This window comes from Pleurodeles waltl, chromosome 6 (genome assembly GCF_031143425.1).
Source record: "Pleurodeles waltl isolate 20211129_DDA chromosome 6, aPleWal1.hap1.20221129, whole genome shotgun sequence".
Taxonomy (NCBI): Eukaryota; Metazoa; Chordata; class Amphibia; order Caudata; family Salamandridae; genus Pleurodeles; species Pleurodeles waltl.
Window position 1 is genome coordinate 437902107 of NC_090445.1, and position 25988 is coordinate 437928094.

Below are 25988 nucleotides of genomic sequence, written 5' to 3' on the forward strand. Positions count from 1 at the left end.
AGGTAAACGGAGGAATAGATATAAAAAGGCAAAGAATTGGCTACTGAGCACGTCATAAAATACTCAATATGCAAATGAGTAAATTAGACTTTGAAAACCTATTCCGTATTGCAAGGTCAAGGTAAAATATAAATAAAACATCAATCATAAGGAAGGTGTGCCAGGTTTTTCAAAAGTATTTTTCAGGCTCTGTCTTTAAAATACATGCTCTTTATTGTCTATTTTAACATTTATGCCAACCTATCATTCCCTTTCATCCTCTCCTTAGACTTGCAGCTGCTTAGAATTTTCCTTTGACTCATAGCCCTTAAAACGTAAAACGTGAGTGTTCGTTGACAACACATTATCTATCGCATATGGAAATTAAATCTTTGCCTACTAAATTGACTGTTTCCAAAATGTCATCCTAACTTTCTCAAATCGTATTACATTCCAGTAATATGTCTTTATATAAACCCTCATCTCATCCAAAAACCTATCACCCTCTTGTAGGCCTAACTTATTAATTTATTTGGTTTGCTGTGTTGTAATGTCGATTTTCACTTGGGACCTTCCTGACATGTCTATGTGGGTTTTAGGACTATCAGTCAGTATAAGTCTCCATTCAGAAATATTAATACTCAATCCTACTTTTCTTTTCCCATTTTTTTAGATTTTCCAAGTAGTCACCAGAACAGCCAGCGTACAATTTTATAAATATAGGTATGCATAATGCCTGTCTGGTTCTGAAGGCACGTAACGAGGAAAAAACCTTCACAGTCTTGGCTTAATGAAGCTCTTGCAGAAACATCACGCCAAAGCATTCTATCATGAATGAATTAAATGGTACAGAACATGAGTATATATATAATAACAAAATTCCTGGACAGCTTCAGGGAGGAGCACTGAAGGCTGGAAGAGCAGCCAGCCTCAAAATAAGCTCAGTCCAAAGCATTTTTCCTGCTCCTGCCTGTTGAGAGCAGACTTACTGTTTGCTGTCACTTGGCGGGACCCTTAATTGCTCCTGCCAAGAGAGAGCAAACAGCTATGTCCTGAGGTTGAGCACCTCGGGACATAGGTAGCCGGCCTTGGCTGATGGGGTCGCCAGGCCCATGATTGGCTCCATGAGAAGGGGCCGCATGGCCCCCCTCCTTTTCAAAGTGCACAGCTGGGCCTTGAGATGGGGTCCCTGGGGGTGTTTGCAGCCTGGGGAGAGGGGCTGTGCACAGCCCCCGCCCTCTTTCCCCATTCTTTATCTTGGCCAGGCCCCATGGTGGTGGTCTCCGGGGTCGAGTCCGCCCCCATGGAGACATAGACAGTGGCATAGATTGAGGTGGAGTAGATTTACATAGAGTGGCATAGAGTAGTGTGGCGTGCAGTAGGGTGGCATAGAATGACATTGTGTGGAATACAGTGGCTTATAGTAGATGGCATGAAGTAGAGTGATTTATAGTCCACTAGGGGATAATTGAGTGGTGCAGAATAGAGTGGGGTGACATAGAGTGGTGTGGAGTAGATTGGAGAGGCATGCAGAGTAGTACAGCGGCATTGAGTGGATTGGAGTTTTGTGGAGTAGAATGGAGTGCGCAGAGTTGAGTAGAATACAGTGGAGTATAGTAGAGTGGAGTGACATAGGGAAAAGTGGGTTAGACTAGAGTGAAGTGCTGTAAAGTGGAGTGGCGTAGAGTGCCATAGCGTGGCATTGTGTGGGATGGCATTGACTGGAATGGCATGAAGAAGCGTTGAGTGGGGTAGAGTAAAATGACGTAAGGTAGGGCGATGTAGAGTAAAGTGGGATAGTGAAATGGGGTAGAGTGGCATAATATAAGTATAGCTGTGGATAAAAACGTTTTTAAAGAAGTGAGAGTGGAAGATAGGCATTCTCAAAGCCAGTAGGTTTTGCCTATATGAGAACTATTAGCAATGCCAATGTCTTTTAGTCATGTTGTATACCAGCATGACTAAAAGTTAGTGGTGTTGAATAGAGAAGCCTGGTGTAGAGGAGAGTTGAGATGAGTGGCATACCATAGCATACAGCGTAGTGGCTTAGAGTAAAGTGGCATAAAATAGAATGGAATGGAATGGAATGGAGTGGTGTAGATTAGAGTGGCTTACAGTAAAGGGCCTTGGAGTGGCATAGAGTAGGGTGGCATACAGTAGAGTAGTGTGGAATAGTGGCATGGAGTGAGTACAGATTGGCATAGAGTAGAGTGGCATAGAATGTGCTTGGCGTAGCGTTGCACTGTGTGGAGTAGAGTGGCGTATAGTAGAGAGGCATAGAACAGAGTGGAGTGATAGAATAGAGTGCCATAGAATAGAGTGGGGTGGCATTGAGTGCGGTGGAGTATAATGATTGGTGTGGGGTGGAGTAGCGTAGAGTAGCATGGATTGGATTGACATGCTGTATAGTAGAGTGAAATAGAGTAGAGTGGCATACGGTTGGGTGGCATACAGTTGAGTGGTGTAAAGTAGAGTGGTGTGGAGTGATGAAGAGTGGCATAGAGTACAGTAGCATGGAGTAGCCTAGAATAAGATCCCCCCTCCAGCTGATTGCTGTCTTATTTTGCTGTTCTGAGTTCTTGGGTGTACTATCTGGCCTTTTTGGAGGATTTTTTATCTTTGGATGTTGCTCTTGATGGGGACGATGCTGTCTGCATAATTGGTGATCAAGGCATTGAATTTTTTCACTCCCTGTTCAAAGTTGATGGCAGTAGCGGAGTTGGAGGTGTTGAGGACATCCTTCCAGCTGGTCTCAGAGATTTTTGTCCACCTAAGCTAGGGGTCACTGGTCATCTCGGGGGTGGAGGTGCGGGGGCTGGAGATGCTGAAGTGGACGATGGAGTGATTGGTCCATGTAAGTTCTGTGCCATGGCTGTATTTGACACAGTTGCTGGAGGTTAAAATGGGGTCCAGCGTGTGTCCTTTGGTGTGTGTAGGTCCTTGGACAATCTATGTCTATCCAAGGTTGCTCATTCTGTTGAGGAGGTGGGCAGAAATTGTTGTTGGGATCGTCGAAACAGACATTTAGGTCACTGAGCAAGATGTAGTCCTTGCAGTCTAAGGCTAGGGGACGCAATGAAGTATGCAATTGTGTTGCAGAAGCTGGAGCACTGGACTGGGGTTTGGTATGAGAGGGTGTCTCTGATGATTGTTTTGTCATGTGGAACATAAAGTTGAGATGTTCCATGGGGGTGGTTGGTTGTCAGTGGTAGTGGTGCACTGTATGGTCTCTTTGCGGATGATGGCTGTTCCTCCTCCCGGCTTGTTGGTGCGGTACTGGTGAGTGATTTTATATCCGTCAAAGATTGCTGTGGCAGTGTTTGTGGCGGATGTGGGGTTGGTCCAGGTCTCGGTGAAGGAAGATAATGTCGTGTGCAAGGGTGGTGATGAGCTCCCTTAATTCGGTGGAATACTTGCATAGTGAGCTTGTGTTGAGAAGGGCGAATGCGAGTTGGTGTTTTTGTTTACATGGTGTCTGTGGTGTGTTCGGGGTGGAGCTGGTCAGTGGGCTGATGTGTGTGCTGTGGCAGGTGAAGTGGCAGTGGGTGCAGGTGAAAGCGTGGAGCGTGGGTCGGCGTGGTGGCAGTGTGTGCTGCGCCGTCCATGGTGGAGGGTGTACAGCTCGGCAATGGTGTATCTTAGGGGGAAGGTTGGACCAGCGGTTGTGGCGCTGGGCTCGATCCAGGCAGTGGTGAATGGGCACAGACAGACTTGCCTTGGTGCGCCTTCAGCGCGCCAGCGGTGTGCCTGCTGCGTGCGTCCACTGCGCAGTCGCACTACGGCCTGCATTAAGTAGGTCCTGTGGTGAGCGGGCCTATATCAATCTGGAACAACCAGGAACTAAAAGCCACAAGCAAGGGGCAGGCTAGGTGTCCAGGTGTTTACTGATGTGGTCGCGCTGCAGGCTGTATTAAGTAGGTCTTGGGGTGGGTGGGCTTATGTTGGCTGGAAGAATGGTGAATGGGAAAACCCAGTCGGGAAAACCCTGGCGGGCAAAGCCAGGAACCTTCAGTGTCACTGGATCAGTCTGGAAAAAGCAGGAACTGGAAACCACAGGCAAGTGGCGGGCTAGGTGCCCAGGTGCCAGCCAAACAACATTAATAACCCGTATTCCTATTTTAAAAATAAGAAAAGTACATTGTACATTCAGGAATAATACTTAAACGCTTTTTAAGTATAAGGATAGCGCGTTGGAGAAGTACGAGGAAATACAAGGACGAACACATGTACCTAATCCTTTCTCAAGGGAAGAACTAACTCAAGAAAGGAAGGGAAGCTTAAGGGAGCAAGGGAGCTATCCGGTGAAAAGATGGCAAACGAGAGTGACAACGAAAACAACTAGTGGTCTTCTGTGGGCGGGTTGTAAGCCCACTGAACTGTAAACAATATGTCTCGCAGCACAGCGCATACTCTGTGGAGACAAGACCTAAAAAACAAGGTGAAAAGACCTGTATATAGCTTACATGAAAGTTGTGATAATGATATGCTTAAAATAGTAACATCACGGACTCGGGCATCTCCACGTATACTTAAGGTGAAGAGGGGAGAAAAATGGCAACAATGGATAGGCAATGACTTCATTAGTGAATTCCGCAGCAAATAAAATGCAAGAGTTCTTAATTTAGTATTTTTTTTTAATGTTGTTTTACTCATATAACCAATGGGCTTCTGGTGTCTTGAAATTGTTAGCAGATGAAATCCTGTTGGCATGGTGTCAGGAATAGACAGCATCTTGAACCAGTCAGTCTGGATGTACATTGCAGCCCATCATGGGATGGTAGTTGGTGATGAGAAAGAGATGTCAGGACTCCAACAGACATTCTTTTACTTCCGGGTCATAGGCTGCAGGTCACAGCGTCCAGCACTGTGACTCCTCATGTTTAAAATAAGTGTTTGAGGGTGATAACTAGGGCAGTGATTACGTCATTAGCATTAATGACATGAATAAAGAGAGCATTGCCATGTAGGTTGAGCACCAAGTGGGTTGAGCATCCACTTGTGAAAGGTTGCCCTGAAATTGTAGCGGTAATAATTATCAGTGGCGAAGGACAATAGAAATAATTAATGTCCACATCCTCGTGATGGGCTCAATACAACCTCCACAACCAGGCTGCTTTTAGCGCTGGTGGTGCCTGGTGCAACAGTCCTTTATGACACACTGTCTCCCCCGTGACTTCCCTCTCTCCATGGATTCCCTCATTACCACTCTCGGAAAAAGCCCCTCATCTTTCTATAGCCCCTCCCTCACGTGTATTTCATTTGTTTCATAGCGCTATTCATACCAGCGTAGTAGTGTGTCAGAGCACTTTACATCACACACACATCATACAAAGACAATAAATCATACGTGTGTAAATCAGTCTTTGGGAAATATTACATAAGACTATGAGGATTACAAAGTGTAGGAGTCACATGTCATCCATACCGATAGTAGGTAGTTTATTTTAAACTTACCACAGTGGTTGGGGCTGGCTTTAGTAATCAAGATGTAATGGATAACGAACAGCTACATAACGTTCTAACTTAAACCATGCAGTTTTAATGCAGCTCTTAGATGACAGTTCATAAGGCGCTGTGCTATATTAAGGTTGTAACAAAAGGAGTCTGTGACAAAATCAGTAATCCGCTGAGCTAGCCAGTAAAATACACTCCTGTCGTCTGTATGCAGCAGGCACATTAACCCTCTACGCTACTTTGAGTCTGAACTGCTATGAGACAAAACTCGATCTCTATTCAGTAGGAACAATAATCACCAGAGTTAACTTGACATGTCTATTTTTGCCTGAAAATTGCTGGACACACAAAGGAACTCTACAGCAGGTGTATTATTTTAGACCCACACGTTATTTCTAAAGACAGCGTCCTCCCGTGCTCAGCACTGGTCCCACACCCTCACTTGCACCACCCCGCATGCCATTCACTTTGGCTTCATTGTGAAATCGAAACAGTATGGGCCGATTGAAGCAAGCTGACACCAGTCTAATGACTGCCTAAATGCCATCCCTCCACAGTCAGCGCTGAACACACCCTCTAATTTAATCTCGGGTATGTCGAAGAACAGAAAGCAGTAAATGATGGGTGACTCCCAATTATCCATCAGTTAATAATTTACCAGCCTCCCAAGCACAACCTATCGATACAATTCCGTTATAAATCAATTCAGATCACTATGGGGCATCTCTTTCTCACATATGTCCTTGCAGAGTACCGACTACCAAAATGTCTGGCAGTGGTTGGAAGAGAACCTTTCTAGTGCACAGGACGTGTAGAAGTGAAGATGGCATTCGGGACAGATATACGGGAAACCTCCTATTAGAAGGCCTTTCCAGCATTGACCAAAGGGAAGACCCAACTGGGTTCTGTACAGATAAATGTTCCTGTCTGCATCAGTATAAAACTGTGTGATAATGCAATAGTTTTGGGAAGCCAAAAACATCTTTATTCACTGGGATCAATATTTAGCTGATTAAAAACTGGAGTTTATCTCCCCACAATAAATCATTCAAAACAAATCCTATATCTGAAAAAAATGGTTGGGCCTAGTCCCAAATGGACAATCAGTATTTCTGAACTAACCAATATTCATTTATACAAGCACTTTGAAAATCAGTGTGTTCTAAACGCCCACTGCTGCTACTTAATGCGCACGACAGTTTTAAAGCCGGAAATTGCCAACTGAACTTTTCGTCCTTTCATAGTCTTTGTATGGGTAATAACATATTTTAGTTGCAACACTGAGACAGCAAAAATGCAACTGCAAGTTCTGTGTAAAACAAACATTACTATTTTTAAAGATAGCACTACTCTACATTTTAAAAAAATATATATTAGCTAAAACTAATGCCAGCAATAAAGTAGGCAAACAAAAAAGTGATGTGTAGAATACTTACATTAATTCCAGGCAGTTGTAGCCTGGGCTGCTTTCCAGTGAGTCATGCTTTGCTCGCTAGACTTTGTTCTCACTTCAGTGAGAGGGGAGACATCCTCATTTCAGACCTGTTCAGCTTCTAGCAGCATCAGTCAGTCCTGCTTGAACTGCCTTGGCAGACCTCCTCTGAGTACAAGCGCCCTCAGGCTGGTTTTGGCCTGAGGTTCCCCAGCCCTAGGCACGCATTATGACCTGGACACACGGGCACATACAACCACCAGTGGAGGAGTCAGTATAGTGAGTAATAGTAACTTTTACTGTTTTTGTTCCAATTTGTATTTATGATCAGAAAAAAGAAACACATTTGTTTTTTCTGAAAGATATTTTATATTTAGACAGGAGATGTTTTGAAACGAATTCCTCTGGCTGAAGAAGGTCCATTTCCTATTAACACTCGAGCGTCTTTGGCCCTTTCTTACACATCTCTATTCCTCCACACATAGGCAAACAATATAATGAGCACTAGAAATCTGCACAGCAGACTTTTTATGTTTATTTTATGCAGATCTGACATTTTTAATTTGCCAGACCCTTACTTTAACCTAAATTTCACCCGATCTTTCTGGATAACTGGAACTGGAGACGTTGAAATTTGTGGAAATCTACAAAGAGCCTACCTCTTGCAGGAGAGGAGACCATCAATGCACCATAACTTCATATTCATTTTTTTGCATTATTTTAAAGAGCGCCACTGTAAAAGTAATGAAGTAAGTGACGTGACACTAGTGAAGTGAGTATCACAACTCTTGGCCACTTGATGAGAATATAACCATAGAGCCATGTGCATAAACCGTGCAATTTGTGAGGTACTCTTCAGTTAGGGATATACTAGTCTAGTGCGTGGCTAGATATTGATGAATTGATAATGACATACACTCGTTCCTTGTTGGATAACGTTGAATGCATGATTTTACATTAGTGTTGCTCCTTGCATGGTGGCCATTCCTCCACATTATTAGGGGAAGGGTGTATGCAATAATTTTATCTGCCACCACCTTCTGCCTTTCTTTGCATCCACACGTGCCTTTATAGTGATTACTTTTCACAAGTAAGTCTAGTCTCAGGCTGCCCACGTCTGGCTTGATGCTAATGTTTCAGGTCAGACGTGCTGGGCTGCTACTCATGTCACTTCAGCAGAGGCTTTCTAGCGGAAATGGGGTAGGCGAAGTCCCAGTGTGGCGTAAAAATCTGGGAGTAGAGAGGATGCCAGTCTCCAGGGCCTGGGCTGGAAAAGATATCCAAAAGAAATGTACACTGTGAAGTTGTCAAGGTAACAGAGGCGGAAGAGGACTTGTTCATGACAAAACAAGATAGCAGTATAGTAACGAAGAAACAAGCATTGTCAAAGTCAAGAGGTTTCACCTATGCAAGAGCTTGTGGCTTTGCCAATGTGTTTTAGCTATGTTGTACACCAGCGTGACTGCTGTTCAGCATGGCTAGAAGTTAGTGGCATAGTAGAGAGTGGTTTGGATTATCGTAGAGTTGAGTGGCTAGTGGTGGAGTAGTGTTGTGGAGTGGCAGAGTGTTGTGTATTGCAGTGGCATAGTGTGGAGTTGTGTGGAGTGGCATAGAGTAGAGTGCATTGGTTTAGAGTGTTGCAGAGTATAATGGGGTAGAGTTCAGTTGTATTGAGTGCAGTGGCATTGAATTCAGCAGCGTAGAATGCAGAGTTGTAGAATGCAGTGGCGTAGGTTAGAGTGGAATAGTGCAGATTGGAGTGCCACTGATTGGAGTGGTGCAGATTTGAGTAACGCAGAGTGGAGTGGCGCAGATTGGTGTAGAGTGCAGTGGCGTAGAGTGGTGCAGAGTGGAGTGGTATAAGGCTAAGTGATGCCTAGGGCAGTGGCACAGAGTAGAGTTAAGTGGTGCAGAGTGGAGAAGCATAGATTGGTGCAGATTAGAGTATAGTGCTGTAGTGTGCAGTTGCACAGGGTGCAGTGGCGTAGAGTGGAGTAGCTTAGAGTGGAGTAGCGTGGAGCAGAGTGGCTATGTTCAGTGGCGGAGAGTGCAGTGTTGCACAGTAGCCTGTCAGGGTGAAGTTGTGTAGAGTGGAGTTGTGGAGTAGCAAGACATTTGCACAGACGTACAGTTTTACTAATAAAACAATATAGTGCACAGATGAAAATGTGTGGAAATTGCATCACATGTGGTTTATTTTGCTAATAATAAACTATTTGTTTCCAACACACTTTAAATATAACAAAAATGTGCTTCATTGTGTTCCTGATTCTGATATATTCTGAAATACTTACACAGTTCATTTAAATGTTGTGTGCTAGAAAAAAAATGTTTCATACCCCCAGTAGTTAGTTAGATTGCCACATAAATCATCTCACTTTAAAGTCAGAGAAAGAAAAGTAAAGACAGCACCAGACATTTGACCTCGGTCTTTGAATGCACAGTAAATGTGACGAGATAAGTACAAGATTTACAGACCTGTTTACAGAAAGGGAGCATTTGGAAGGATACTGTAAATAAGGATTGGGCAAGGGAAGGTACAAACTTAAGCTGGACAGCCTAAAACAAATAAAGCCAGCAAACGTAAATCCAGAAAATGTGAGTTACAAACCACAAAGCTAGTAGCAAGCAATGGGCAGAATGAATCATAGGTCAGCTTTCTGAATGTCTCCAAGATGTCTTTAGCAAACCAGACAGCTGTGCTGTCTGGTAGGCTGCAACCTGAAAATTGAACTCTAGTGTATGAAGACATGTAAAAACAAGGTAAAATGACATGAGGAGAGGGAAGGAGTAAGAAATACTGCGGTTTGAAAGTACAGATATATTGTAAATGGAGGACTGAAAAATAAGGTTTTTGTATTATATTATAAGCTGCCAATCAGTTTAAAGCAGTATTAGAAGGTGCTGTAATGGCAGGTCACACTTTGTATCTTATCTTGTCCAACCTCCCCAATCTTCAAATTAGGCCTGATTTAAAATTATTTGATCTGATTGGTTATTGCTGCCTTTCTCTTTCAATATGAATTTGAAACAGAGACCTAATGAAGCTTAAAGAATCTGGCACAAAATCTATGAACCTCTTCTCATAGATGGCCTTTGTTTCCATTTCTTTTAAACAAACGGGCTATCTTGATACTGATGTGGCAAATTTCAGCAATTGGATAACCAGTGCTTTAGACTGAATCGCTTATGGAGTGCTTCATATGATGGAGGCCATGCATTCCACACAGGCGGCACTCATGGCCGTGGATGCCAGGATGGCGTTTGACAGTATTGAGTGGCATTATATTTTTTCATCTCTGGCATTGATGGGATTTGGCCCCAAATTTTGTGAGTGGGTGATACTTCTCTACCACGATCCATTAGCAAGAGTGAAGGTCAGTGGAGTGGTGTCCCGGGTATTTGCCCTGAGGGGAGGTACGAGACAGGGATGCCCCCTTCCCCCTATTATATTTGCATTGATACTTGAGCTGCTGGCAGTCTGGGCCCGACAAGATCCACCCATACAGGGTATACACACTACAAGGACTTGGGAGGAGCGAATCTCTTTATACACCGATGATGCCCTGTTTAATGTCACACAGTCTACCTTATTCATAGACAGAATACTTCAAATTGTTGACATCTTTGGGGACTACTTGGGATACTGCATAAATTGGACAAAGTCTCTGATCTTCTCAATGAGTGGCAATGCCGATTCTAGCCCCCAGATGTACGGTGCTGTTGACACTGGACAGATTCAGTTACCTCGGGTATATATCACTCGAGACTCGCCCGCCTTCCTGCTCAAAATCTTTTTTCCGCAGCTGGACAGACTCCGGACAGATGTTGACCACTGGAGGCACCTACCATTGACTCTAATTGGCAGTGCGGCGTTATTTAAAATTATGGCTCTCCAATGTCTTTAATATATTCTCCAAAATACGCTATTTAACACCCCCCACCCACCTCCCCTGAGTTTTTTCATAAAATTGACCATGAAATCAGAGAACTACTGTTGAATGGTGCCAGCTCCTGCCTAGCCCCGCACAAGCTCTAACAGGGTGTTTATGAGGGGGCTTAGCAGTTCCAGACATACTCAAATACCGCAGGGCTACACAACTCATGGTAGTCAATGATTGGATGCTTCTTGGTTTTCAGCTTTCTTAAAAGAAGACAAGTGTCTGTAAAATACAGGAGCAAAACTCTTATAATGATGATATACAAATATCTATAAAACTGCCCTACGAAAATCTATATGGAAGGCTTAAAATGAATATTTCTCGATCCAGATTTCCTCACTGTCCTATATTCCATGTGAACTTTAAAAAATCATTCACCCCTTCCTGCTCCTGTGGCCACAGAAAGTAAAATTACTCCCATCAATCAGATTATGTGATTGTCTTAATTTTCTATGAGAAAATCCAGACTATATATTCTAAATTTCCAGTTGAGGCCCCTCTATTAGTGCGTATGATCTGAGGTCAGACCGTGGACTTATATTATCTGTCTTTGATCCTATATCTCCTGGAGACTCAGCAAGGGAACGAGCCAACTGTAAATTGAGGTCTCTTCTTGATCTGTGTTCTCCCTATTATTTTAAGTCTTACATCCACTTCTATCAACCCTGTGTCATGAACAGTTCTCTAGAGACCGCCTCTTTTCCCATGAGTTGGAAACAGGCTCTATTGGTTCCGTAAATGTAGAAACCAAGAGCTGACCCAACTGTTTTAAATTGACCAATCTTGCTTCTGCCATCAGCTTCTGAGATTCTGTAGAAGTTTGTTAACAAGCAGCTAACTCATTTCATAGAATGTAATAATCTCTTGCATGACTCTCAATCTGGATTTCGACCTGGCTTAAGTCTGCCCTTTTAGTGGTAACGCAATAAATTAAAGGCAACTTAGAGCAGGGTTTTTTCATCTATGATGGTCCTGCCTGACCTATGTGAGTGTATCTGTCCTTATTTGGTCTTTTATTATTTAGTTTATAAGTTGACGCGTTGGAGGTTCGATGGACCTTTTAACTACGCTTAGAGTGATTTACAATTAGTCCAATAGAAATAAAAAAGCAAGTCGAAGATATAACTAAACTGTCTTTCACATGTCGTTGTTTGGCTTCTCTTCTCCTGTTCTCATCATCAGACTTGTCAGGTAACCCTTTTTGTATCCACCAGTACTCCAGTCAGTGCAACCATTGTTAGTTCCTGGGAACATCAGTGTCTCACGCATCAAACTCTACAATCTAACAACTCCTAATACAAGACATTCTAGCAAGCAGTTCTCATGTGAAAGTTAAAGACATCTGCTAACGTTTGGTCAACACAGTGTGAACAAAACATGACTTGATTTCTCTGGAATACATTCCCACGGTTTTATTAAACAGTGAAGCTTAATATGAGGCTGTGCTGACTAGGCCCAAACCTTGCTAACTTAAGGCCTACAATTAATAAGCAAATACATAGCATGAAATCATTAATATAACACACTACGACAATTTTCTTAATACATGTACTTTAGTTAATAGTATTATTCATTTAATAAAATAATTATGTATTTAATGACGGCCACTCAGGTGGGCACATTTTCCAAGTCGCACATTAAATTCTATGCAGATTCTTAATCCAAAATACATCAAGTTCATTAGTAATAAATTCAGCGTTCACACCTATCAGCCGCTTTTATACAGTGTCACACCCAATTTTGCTGGGCTGGGTAAGGAAACTTGTGACCAAGGACAGGCAAAACTCTTTCCTTGAAGACAGGTCTCAGGCGGTGTTCCTTCCCCCCTTTTACATCTGCTGCCGAACTACTATGCCATAGGATCCCACATGACTCTGCTCTGGGCCCTACTCTATGTAATGTATATCTGGAGCCATTGGCTAAGCTAATTGAATCCCGGGGCATACAATTATTCTTATATGTTGGTAACACCCAGCTTCTACTCTCTTTTCATGAGGACAATGAAGAGGCTCAGATTACTGTTCAGCAGTGTTTGAAGTGAGTAGCTGAGTGCATGAATAACAATTGTCTCAATTGAAACTCCAATAAAATGGAAATTCTTTTCTTCAGGACAAACCGTTTTCATGACTCAAGTTGATGATGGTCAGATAGGCTAGGTCATTCTCCCATGCCTGGCTCCACAGTGAGAAATGTGTGTATTACATGTAATACAAATTTCTTTCTTAATTAGAATATCTCTTTGTTTTCCAAACTTGTCTCTAAAAAGAATGCTGCATCTAACCCCAGAACATAGACAAAAGACAGTTGTTCATACTGTAGTAGCATCAATATTGGATTATACTAACAGCATGTACTTCAGCCTTCCAGCCTACTTTACAGGGAGTGCAGAATTATTAGGCAAAGGAGTATTTTGACCACATCATCCTCTTTATGCATGTTGTCTTACTCCAAGCTGTATAGGCTCGAAAGCCTACTACCAATTAAGCATATTAGGTGATGTGCATCTCTGTAATGAGAAGGGGTGTGGTCTAATGACATCAACACCCTATATCAGGTGTGCATAATTATTAGGCAACTTCCTTTCCTTTGGCAAAATGGGTCAAAAGAAGGACTTGACAGGCTCAGAAAAGTCAAAAATAGTGAGATATCATGCAGAGGGATGCAGCACTCTTAAAATTGCAAAGCTTCTGAAGCGTGATCATCGAACAATCAAGCGTTTCATTCAAAATAGTCAATAGGGTCGCAAGCAGCGTGTGGAAAAACCAAGGCGCAAAATAACTGCCCATGAACTGAGAAAAGTCAAGCGTGCAGCTGCCACGATGCCACTTGCCACCAGTTTGGCCATATTTCAGAGCTGCAACATCACTGGAGTGCCCAAAAGCACAAGGTGTGCAATACTCAGAGACATGGCCAAGGTAAGAAAGGCTGAAAGACGACCACCACTGAACAAGACACACAAGCTGAAACGTCAAGACTGGGCCAAGAAATATCTCAAGACTGATTTTTCTAAGGTTTTATGGACTGATGAAATGAGAGTGAGTCTTGATGGGCCAGATGGATGGGCCCGTGGCTGGATTGGTAAAGGGCAGAGAGCTCCAGTCCGACTCAGATGCCAGCAAGGTGGAGGTGGAGTACTGGTTTGGGCTGGTATCATCAAAGATGAGCTTGTGGGGCCTTTTCGGGTTGAGGATGGAGTCAAGCTCAACTCCCAGTCCTACTGCCAGTTCCTGGAAGACACCTTCTTCAAGCAGTGGTACAGGAAGAAGTCTGCATCCTTCAAGAAAAACATGATTTTCATGCAGGACAATGCTCCATCACACGCGTCCAAGTACTCCACAGCGTGGCTGGCAAGAAAGGGTACAAAAGAAGGAAATCTAATGACATGGCCTCCTTGTTCACCTGATCTGAACCCCATTGAGAACCTGTGGTCCATCATCAAATGTGAGATTTACAAGGAGGGAAAACAGTACACCTCTCTGAACAGTGTCTGGGAGGCTGTGGTTGCTGCTGCACGCAATGTTGATGGTGAACAGATCAAAACACTGACAGAATCCATGGATGGCAGGCTTTTGAGTGTCCTTGCAAAGAAAGGTGGCTATATTGGTCACTGATTTGTTTTTGTTTTGTTTTTGAATGTCAGAAATGTATATTTGTGAATGTTGAGATGTTATATTGGTTTCACTGGTAATAATAAATAATTGAAATGGGTATATATTTTTTTTTGTTAAGTTGCCTAATAATTATGCACAGTAATAGTCACCTGCACACACAGATATCCCCCTAACATAGCTAAAACTAAAAACAAACTAAAAACTACTTCCAAAAATATTCAGCTTTGATATTAATGAGTTTTTTGGGTTCATTGAGAACATGGTTGTTGTTCAATAATAAAATTAATCCTCAAAAATACAACTTGCCTAATAATTCTGCACTCCCTGTATTCACCGGCTCCAAATGCAGCAGCAAGACTAATTCTGAGAATATCCTTTTGGCAATCTGCCACTTCTCATTTCAAATGCCTACACTGGTTGTCATTGATCAAACGTATTCAGTTTAAAGCTCCAACTTTTGCTTGTTGATTCTTTTCCATGAAAGGTTCTATCTGCAAAAGGAAAAGACTTGAGCTGTACAGATCAATCTAGATCTAGTTCTAACAATCTCAGATTGGTGCAAGTTCCTAAAGTTATTAAAGCCAGATGAGGGGGCAGCTCTTTTTCATACCTCGCTTATAAACTTTGGAACAGCATCCTCCTTGACCCTTGATTCCTCTGAATCTATTTTAAAAAAGAAATTAAACACCTTTATTTTTATTTAATTTATAATTATCTGACCTCCTCTCAGTACCTTAAAACCTTCACTTCTGCTAGCGATGGGACAAGTCTTCTGAAGCAGCTATGGGCTGTATAAATGTAATTATTATCATTATTGTTGTTTTTATTATTATTATAATTGTTATTATTATCGCTGCTGTTATTGTTGCTATTAATAATCATAATAATAATAATAATACAATTATTATAGGGGGCCAGTATAAGAGCCAGAGGAGATCTATGCGTATGTATAAAGGAATCCAACCTTAATGCAACCTAAGCACTCACAAGCCTCTTGGCAAAGAATCACAGTCATTGCTCAGTCAATGAAAAAACAATCTTTCAGCTGCCTACAAAGTCTCTCGGTAGAGTGCTCTAATGTTAGGTCAAGGCATTCCAGACGTTTAACCCTCCCTTATTGTCTTCTTAACGTTACCTTTGTTGGTGTATCATAATCCTCTCTTATCATAGAAGCCTGTCCCCAAAGAGCATTATAATCCAAAGTAGTTGTTTTAAATAAATCAGTTTTTACCTGCAGGGGTCAGTGCAGTTTCCTGTGTATATGAGATGAATGGATAGTTTGGGGAACGTCTGATGTTGCTCTTGTAGCTTAATTTTCGATTCTCTACGATCTACCAGTCAATTTCTTTGTAGAGCCAAAGAAGAGAACATTGCAGTGATCAGTGAGAGAACATGGAATGCCTTAGCAAGGGTCTCTTGGCATTCTTCATGCACAAAAGGACGAGGTTCTGTAAGATGCTACATATAATAGTTCTAATTTATAGTAGTATATTTATTTCAGCTTTAGATAATGATTTATAAAGAGTGCCCTGAAAGAATTTAGCATTCAGTGAGGTAGGAATAAGGCATTCATCTTATTGTAACTGTTATTACAATTATCATAATTGATTCTATGTGCTTTTAGCTCCCACAATCATTAAATCTGTCTTATTACCTTTTAAGAGCCATCCAGATTTTGATAGTTGAAAAGTGTCCCTTTAGATAACTGACTCATAAAGATTTGTACCAGTCATCATAAAGGCTGTTTGTTGTCTAGCTAATTATCAAAAAGCATCTTCTCTTACCTAGCAAATATTATAAACTTTTATGTTATCAAATTTCGATTAACATATTACCTGTTGGTTTTGTTTTTGAGATGTAAAATTATAATTATCAGTAATATTTGTGTTTTTGTGTAAGAATGATGTCCTGCCTACTGTGTTTATATGTAAGGGTTGGTTGTGCAAACCAAGTGTCATACTGTTAATTGATTTGTCATTCTACACTTTTGTTGATGTATTGAGCTGGTGAGGGTACAGGACTTCCTGACTAGTGTATTCTACAGGTTTTGCATTGAATTACGAGAGGGGGAGGGGGATGTACCTGTTGCAGGCATGTGACTTTGGTGCCATTTTGTACATTTTATGTAACATTTTAGAGCCTCATATCTTTGTCCAACTCCTGGAGCGCATGAAATTTATCAGGGTTTTGCATTGCATAAATCGTTGGATTACATTTCCATATTTACACTGGATAATCTGCAGATTAATATGTACCTGCATTTAGTAATTTGATAAACTACCGACCATATCACACGAGAAGAAGGCAGGAGATATTGATTGTGGAGTTCTGATTTGCCTCCTTGGTTGCAACTGTGCTACAACAGAGTGGGGTGTTTTGTGGAGCTTTCCTTTGTAGTCACCAAGGCATCCACAGCTGTGTCACAGGCCATTCTAAGCCAGGTACCAGAATCCCCAGTACCTTCCACTGATCCAGATGCAGAATCCCCAGTACCTTCTAGTGATACAGATCCAGTTACACTACACACCAAACACTGAGATGGGATAACACTCATTGCAGAGTACCCTTACGCTCCCCGAAGATTAATTACACCTTTATAATTTTTTTGTCCTGAATAAATGCCACTCAATCTATCTTGATGATAAAGGCATGAAACATGTCGACCTTACACTTATAATTCTTCATTGGATTACACCAATTCTATTCAGGAGAAGCCAGGATCATTAGGCTTTCCTCACCTTATTAACCTTCACATAGATATTGTCACTTGTATAAAAAAAATCTTTTTTGGAAATATCTATTGTAAATTTTAAATCACACCTTTCTCCAGTCTTCCCACCATTATACTGGGATATATGACATATTCCCAGTATTTATTTGGTAAATTAAGAAGATCTAGGGCCAAGAGCCCCTTGAGGGACCCATTTGGCATTGCAGCACCAGCCCAACGAGGAGCTGGCCTGATAATGAAGCATTCCATCTTTGGGTGGTTAGGGCACTTGCTTCTCCAAGCGAATGCTCCTGGTGATCAGAAGAAGTCCGGGCCTCTAAATCGGATCCCTGCTTAATTGATTTCATTGTTATTTTAATTTTAAGTAGGTGCATGCCGCCTACATTTCTCATCTTATGTAGGTACCAAAAAGTGGATTTTTTATAAATTAAAAGAAAATTAGGAGAGCAGCTTATTTGAAAATTCTGCACAGTGGGTTGCCTCCCTTCCTGCGGGGACAATTGCAACACAATTTACGTCCATTACCATTGCACTGATCCCCTGGCGTGAGTTTTCCTATAGGAAGCCCCAGCCAATCAGAAAGCAGAGCTTGTGTAATGGTTCTCCTGAACATTAGAATGTCGGTGCTTGTGATGTGACTCTGAGGTTGGACTTACTGAGGGCTTGAAAACTGTAAAGTGTGGTCAAATTGGCATTAACAACAAAAAAATATCACAGTTTGGTTCTAACATGCCTCATCAACGCTTTGCGTTTTGTTATAGAGATCCCCTGCACATCAGAGCCGGTAGTTTGTGTACTGCTCCGCTCATATTTCAAAACCTGGGTTGCCACCTCGAAGTCAGACTTAATGGGTCCTCAAAAAGTGTACAGTGCAGTCAAGATTGGCAGCAACAGCAAGAAATGTCACATTTGAGTTCAGACATTATGCTCTGCACTGTTTTGTTGTTAATCTAGTTTGCATTTTATCTGTGGTGATAAGAATGGGATCAACACTGCGCAGCCTCACAGGTTACCTCTAGGAGGTAATACGCATCAGCTATCTGTTTGCCTGAAGCTGGTTGCACCCAGTTGGGTTTGGTGTACAAGCAGCAGGAAGGCTCAGACCCAGAGGTGGTGGAAGTACCTAGCTCATTTAAAAAAAATCCACCCTTGTACTTGTGCATGTACTTCAGACTCCTATACTTATGGATTTGTGGACTTGTGATGCCCAGCAGAACTGCCAGAGAAGCTCACATCTGCAAGGTGATATTGTTTTTTGTCAACATAAGGAACTAGTGGGGATGGGTGGGTATTAATGGACGAGATTTGTGTGTGGGGGGTGATTGGGAAAGGCAAAGGAGGATGGGGTGGGAAGCAACATGCGGAAGGAGGGACGGGAAAGCAACATACGCGGTAGAAGATGGGAGAAGCAACACAGAGAGTGCAGGGTGAAGCACCCAGGTGAGCAACCACAGGGAAGGGGTGGGAAGAGGCACTAAGGTGACAGAGAGCAACATGAAATCCAATGGGAGATATGTTTAGGAGGGTGCCAGTTCGAAAACATATACACTCTCTCTCGTTAAGTGCTTCCAGAAAAGATACAAAAAAGTGCTTTGAAAACAAGCTGTGGAAGCAGTGATGCCAGCCAATCAAAGCAACAGTAATGAAGCAGTGCTCGATGGGAGAAACATAGTCCAGTTTGACAAGCTGGTACACAAATAAGATGCAAGCAAATGAGTGTCCAGGAAAGCAACCAATCATAAGCAATGGGTAGGCTTCAAGCCCCTCTATGTTCACTTTAAGTCACAATACTTCTTGCAGCAGACTACACATGTGCTGTCTAGAGGCTTGACCTAAAAAGAAGAAAGAATGACTGGTATTTGAGGGCGTGCAGAAGGAGAATAAAGGACCAATGCACATGAGAAGACTAAAGAAAGCAGATTAGATTTATGAGGTGCTCTCCATCTCCATTTGCGCTCCAGTTGCTTGCAGTGGTGTTCCATCACTCAAAGTTACTCTGTGTACCAGCTGGTCAGTGGTCGGGCTCTTGCCTTTGGGTTGCGCTTGAAGGGAGCCAGGGTAGAGTATTGCTTTTCATAAAGCCTTAAGAGATGCAGCATACTTTTTTTTTACTGTTCTTATTAATTTCCCATATACAAGGACTGTCAGATATTGGAAGGAAAGTATTGGTGTTAAGTGCAGAAATAGTTATGAATAATAATCTAATCAAACAAAAATGACTGCTGTGCGTTTACGCAATTAACATGTATTGCCTATACAGTGGGATAAAACCCAACTAACACCTACTAACTATTGAATAGAAAGTATTAGTGTGTACAAAATTGCACCAGTGTGATATGAAAAGGTCGCAGTACTATAAGGTCCGAAATGTTTTAGCATATAAGAGCAGAGGAGCTTGGAGCCTCCCATAGAGTGTAAACGGGTATCTAGAGTAAAGAAACACATGAGTCGAATGTGTCAATTTGGTGGGGTATTTTGTAGCTGCAAGATGCTATCCAGGAATCTAGGTAAGCTATAATGAAGCATCTAAGGGCTGGTGTGGGGGTTCTGTTATGTCATGATTGGTCTGCTGAGATTGAGAGGTAACTTTCAACTGGTAGGAATGCAATGGATGCCGGATATCTTTGGCTGTAGATGTCAGGGTTGTAGAAATGCGTATATTTCACTGGTGTTGTCACAATATGTCATGCTGTGCTGGTAAGCCACTTAGTCACTGGGGTGTCTACTCCAATGGATTGCAACTTGTTGCTTAGTCAGGAGAAGTGCTACGACAGTGAATCATCTGGTGCTGTGTGGGAGGTCTCATGTATAACCCAGTAGTGCAATCAGGGGGTCTGGAGGGATTTCGATTTCAAGCATTTGCAATAATTTTTGGAAAATGTTGATCCAATACGTGTTCAGAGTTAGGCAGCTCTAGACCATGTAGAGAAACTCCACCATGTCATCCATGTGACACTTGGGACAGTCTGAGGTGCGAGTTGAATCGCTTTGTGTTGACCTGCAAGAGTTATATAGGCCTGTCGTAAGAATTTGAAATGGAGAAGTTTATGACGGTGGTTCGGTGAAACCAGTCCAGTCTGAGCACAGCACGCAACTTACATTTTATTGGTTATTGAATGGCCTAGGTTGCACTCCCAATATGATCCGAGTTTATGATCCTGTCCTGGAAGCATTGCGATGCTGGCACCATACAAACGAGAGATCAGATGTGCACTGTCTGCATCTGCTACTATAAGTGTCAAAGGTGGAAAGTCATCGAGGGCTATCAGATAAGAATGCAGAGTGGCTCTCTTTGCTTTATGAAGACAATATAGGATAAAGCGGTCCAGCGGTGTCGCACCACTGAAACGAGCATCTGTGGAAGGCAAGGTTGCTTGTCCATTAGGAAAGATGCCAGCAAACGTTATGAGGCAATATCGCAAGAGGGTGCATTTTACCAGGGCTTCGTATGTGATAGGGAGCCATGTGTTGTCTTCGAGTGTGAATGCATGTGAATAAAGGAGAGATCCACCCGGGAGCCTTTGAAGTTTCCTCCATGCCCATCAAGTGGTAGAAACAGGTTTGAATTTCCTGAGGATCTAGGAGGATCCCCTGGGGCAGTAATGAAGCCAGTTGGGTCTGTGCCGCGAGATCCATCTCGGGTTTGGAGTATATCAGTGTAGCATTTGTGGGATACCTAGAATGAGCATATTGGCATTGGGTGGCCAGGTAGTATACTTGAAAGTGTGGTACTTCAAATCCACCCCTTTCATAGGGTATCACTAATGTGTTCCATTTGATTCGTGATCTCTGGCCGGCCCAGACGAGTTTAGTAAGTAGACCACGAAGCATAAGGAAGAAAGTGTTAGTAAAGGGGATTGGAATATTAATAAACAAATAAAGAAACAGGGGGAGAACCACCATCTTAATAATGGCGATCCTGTCAGCCATCATTAGAGGTAGTTTAATCCATCTCTCAATTTGCATTGACAACGTTTCCATTGCAGGACCATAATTTATTTGCAGCACTTCATCTTTGTGTATAATAATATCCAAATATTTATTTGACTCATCGCACCATGTCAGTGGTTAATCACGCTGGACATTCTGAGTGTTGGGGGTGATGGGGAATAGTTCCAACTTGGACTAATTAATCTGAATACTGGACAAGGTTCCAAACCTCGTCACCTCTTGTAGAAGAGGAGTAAGATTTTCCTCAGGCTTACGAATAAAGAGTAGGATATCGTCCGCGTAGAGGTAAATAAGTAAGGGGCCCAGTTGAAAATGAAGACTGCAATAAGAGTGGTCAAGAATAAGGTGTCAGACTAGGGGGTCTAAGGCTATGACAAAAAAGCAGTGGTGCAAGGGGGCAACCCTGCCGGGCACTTCTCAGTATGGGAAAAGGGTCAGTGATACAGTCATTTACTCTGATATATGCTGTGGGGTGGTCATATAGAAGATTTATCAAGGATGAAAACCTATGGGGTATGCCCAATTTACGAATCACAGCTCCTAGGAAAGCCCATTCTAAAGAATTGAATGCCTTTGTGGCATCCAGGAGGGTAATGACAGCGGACAGGTCCAGGGATATTCTATTAAGCACTGAGAACACGGTGCGCAGATTAAGCGTCGTAGAGCGATGAGGGATGCAAGGAGATTGTAAGGGGGATATGGTTTGATCCATTAATAATGAGAGCTGTGTAGCCAGTAATTTCACAAGATTTTGTTATCAAAATTTAACAGTGGTAGCAGTGGGTAGGAGCCACAGAGCAAAGGGTCTTTTCTGGGTTTAGAAAGGAGTGTTATTACCGATTCGCACATGGTCGTGGGAAGTACTCCCAGTTTTAGAGATTCCTCAAATACCACTAGTAGTCGGGGGCTAAGAGCTATTAAAATTGCTTATAGAATTCTCTGGTAAAGCCATCAAGACAGGGGGCTTTGAAGCCATTCAAAGAGTTTATTGCTTGGATGACCTCATTGCAGGAAAGGGGTTTATTAAGGAATTGTTGTGGTGGAGTGGTAAGCCAAACCATTTCCACCTCGTCTAAGTAATTTGACAGGTTAGTGGCATCATCCACTACTTGGGGAGTATATAATTGGGTATAGTAATGCAGTATGGTATCAGTTATATCTTTATTTGATGTGACATGTTGTTTATCATCAGAATGGAGTTCTGTAATGTAGGAGTTTCCCCCCTGGTGGCCTAAGTAATTGGGCTAGTGTCTGTCCAGGTCGCTCTCCCACACCCTATCTGTGGGCCTTTGCATGTTTGCCCAGAAACAGAACCTCTCTCTTGACTAAGTCACAGTAATCTGTCAGAAGAGCTTTGTGTTTCAGAGCGATAGGTGGGCTATAAAATGCTTGAGCATCAAGTTATGCTAATTGTTCCTCAATAGTTCGGCGATTCCTACGGATGTCTCTGAGAACCCCCGATTGTTTAGCAGGGCAAATTCCCCTTATGTAGGCTTTGGATGCCTCCTCTAAGGTGCGTGGGTTTTAACCGTACCGTCATTGAACTGAAAATACTCCAGAATGGCAGTGCGTATTTCAGAATTGAACAGTTCATCCGACAAAGCAAGCATGGGGAATCTCCAGTGTTTTTCCTGAGTCCCTCAAAAGGAATGTCAAGGGTAACCAATAATGGAGAATGATCTGGGAGTGTACGGGAGAGATGGAGTGTGGAGTTGAGCCACAGGCAGACTGTGGCAGAGAGAAGAAAATAGTCAATGTGTGACCATGTGTTGTGTGGGACTGAGTAGTGGGTATGGCTTAAATCTGAGGATTGCTTCAAATGCCAGGCATCATGCTGCTGATTAGTACTGCAGATATCTTTAAGGATAGCGAGCGATTTTGGCTTGGTCAGTTGCGGGGCCCATGAGCAGATTATAATGTGGTCGAAGGCTAGGCATCCAATCTGGGTAGAAAGAGTTTGAAAGAAGTCTGGGGAATCAATGTTGGGTGAATAAATATTAGCTAGAAGCACTGAATGTGCTGCCAGAGTCCCCGTCATCAAAATATATCTTCCCTTTGTGTCTATGATAGTGCCAGCGTGTCTAAATGGGACATTTTTGTGTATAACGGTACACCTCCCCCCTCAGCGAGTGAACTTTAGCTTGCAAAGAACCAATGTGTTCCCCAGGTTGAGGCAAAGGTATGAGTCCCACCAGTGGGCAAGTGGGTTTCCTGGAGGAATTAAATCTGCGCTCCATGTAGGAGACATGTTGTAGACCCTGTTAACCTTTACGGTGGTCATTAAGACCTCTGATGTTCCATGATATAATTCTAAGGGAGATATCTTGTGTTACAGTAACAAGGGTACTGACCATAAATTGTTATTTTAGAAATACAATAAGGAGAGTAATTGGTGACTATGTGCCGCAGTCGTCGCCACCCCACTCCCTCCAGCCCCCCCCCCCACTCCTCCCATCCAAACTGGGCTAAAGGGGACCCAGTATATTCCCACTTGATGATCCCTACAAAGAAAGCAAAATTTTTAACATGTATGTGTGTACCACTTGGTGGCGGCAACGCCAGGGCGGGCACCCCGTACATCAAGGAGCAAATTAAAATAGTGCTGTCGGGATTTAGAGTCAGCTAAAAGGGGAAGGCTCCAATAACAAGCAGAGGACTGTTACATGGAAGTTTAGAGGCGCAGCATACTTTCTTGAAAGCTCACAACCGGTTGCTTCTGTTTCCCAAGCATAACGATGATATAAAGTACAAAAACGCAATACTTGACCGTGTGCCATATACTACCCAAAATCTCATCTTTAAAGTCTGAGGCAAATGTTGGTGGAACATACAGTGTAATCTACCCATAGACAATGGTGGGATAAAGTTACAGGGTGGGCTTTTAAACTATAATTCTGCTTTTCATATATATTTTAGAAATGTACAGCTTTCAATGCTCATGTCATCTGGCCTTCCTATCTTACAGTTGTCAAATAAGAGAAATCGTCCAACCTTTCATAGAAATGAAAATATACTTTTTTTTTAACCCTTCTTTTGTCTAAAACAGGAAAACGGTCGGGCTGTAGTCACTGCCCATACATAACGCGTTGTATTTGGAGCATTATCCGATGTGTGCATTGTGCTTTTCGAGAGTCATACACTTGTAGCCTTGTACAGTGTTTGGTACACCAATACATAGGACGCGGGACACTAATTGATCTGCAATGTACATCAGTGGCTTCGTCGTGGGATACTGAGGACCCTGCTGGGCGTGTTCTATACATAAATCACCAGTGTTGATCCTGTTCACACAGTGCCCTCTGTACATAAATAAATAGCCATTGGGATGCTTGTGTAGGCCTCTCTTCTTTCCTGAACGAAGTGTCCCTCACACAGCACAGTGTGTCCTCGCCACAAAGGCACTGTTTGTCCCAGAGAATCAGCTCACGTGCCGGGAGAGTTGCTGCTCTGTGTGAACTGATTGTGGGTGTCCGGGGTGGGGGCATAGGCCATGTAAAGAGGCGCAAGAGCGAGGACGGGGCCAGACATCGCAGGGAGAGGGCAGGAGGGAAGGTATAATAACTCTGAGAGGACAGGAGAGGATGGAAAGTGAAGATAGGAGGGATTGTGTACAAGAAATAGTGGAGAGCATTTGCAGGAAAGAATGTGGAAGCGTGTGGGGGCACGATGGGTTTTGCAGGAAGGAATGAACAGCAGGGAGGGGCTGGAAGAGGTGGACCACATCAAAGGAGAGGTGCAAGAGCGATTGTAAGGAAAGGAAAATGCAGGGCACACATAATACCCTACCAGCGTCTCTACCTGGGGTAAACTAATTTTACGCCCATATAATCCATTAAGGACCATTACTGAACTAGGCATTCACAAACCGTTCGATACTAGCCAAGCACAGCCACGCAGATCCAATCGACGGTAGTATTATTATCTTACGGAAAAGGGTGTCCACAATGAAGTTGTAACGGTATAATCCGCTATTCAAATACTGAGAACATGACATTTCACAAAAAGATACGCAGTGGGATCTCCCATTTATACAAGGACAGCTGCTGTTAAACTGAGCTGTGCGTGTGTTTACAAACTTTGACTGTTCCTGGGCTGCTATTGCAATCTGCACACATAATTACCTGTAATGGTAGTTCATGTACTAAATTTTAATAAATGGCGCAGACCTCTATGTTCATGTAAGTGAAATGAGGGGCCAAAAACAGTCCCATATTCTAGTTTGTAAAAATGTGAGAAGTCATGAATATCTGTCCATGGGAATATGCACAAGGTGATGAGGAAACAGTCATCGGGAGCATCTAGGAGGGAATTTGCTGGAGGGTGAAGAGTAGCTGAAATGTACAGCTCTGAGGGGGATGCAGGGAATGTACAGTGTGGGTGGTGGAGCCAGAATAGAATGTGCAACAATCTAGGGCAGCAAAGAATGGTCTGCAGTGAGAGGGCCTGGAGGGAATGGGAGTGATGGGGGTATTAAGGAGAGAAATGTGCCACTGAGAGGGGAAGCAAGATATGCCAAAGAGTTCCGGGAGTGGAGCAGGGGAACCTGGAGAGCAGTGGAGGGACAGGAGAGAATGTTCCGTCTGCAGTAAATGGCAGGAAGAAATGTACAGCAAGGAAGGAGCTGCAGGGATCGCCTTCCATGAAGGGTAAAGGAAAGTATGTGCAGCAAGGTTAGGAGCATGAGGGGTTGTGCTGTGGGAAGCAAGTAGTGAGAAATGAGCCGCTGAGAGAGGAGCAGGAGAAAATGAACATCTCGGAAGGAGCAGTAAGGAATGTTGAGGCAATGCACAGCATGGAGGAGGTAGCGGGGTGTGCAGTAAGGAGGTGGGGAGGGAAGCCTACTCCAAAGCGATCAGAAAGGACTGTAAGGCAAAATGGAAGCAGAAAGG

General features: G+C 42.9%; 1 protein-coding gene across 6 annotated transcripts in view; it reads left to right on the forward strand.

Annotated features, from left to right (window-relative positions):
* The window catches only part of NFASC (neurofascin), a 733849-nt gene that overhangs the window by 181457 nt on the left and 526404 nt on the right, over positions 1–25988 (forward strand). The gene's annotated exons all lie outside the window — the stretch shown is intronic.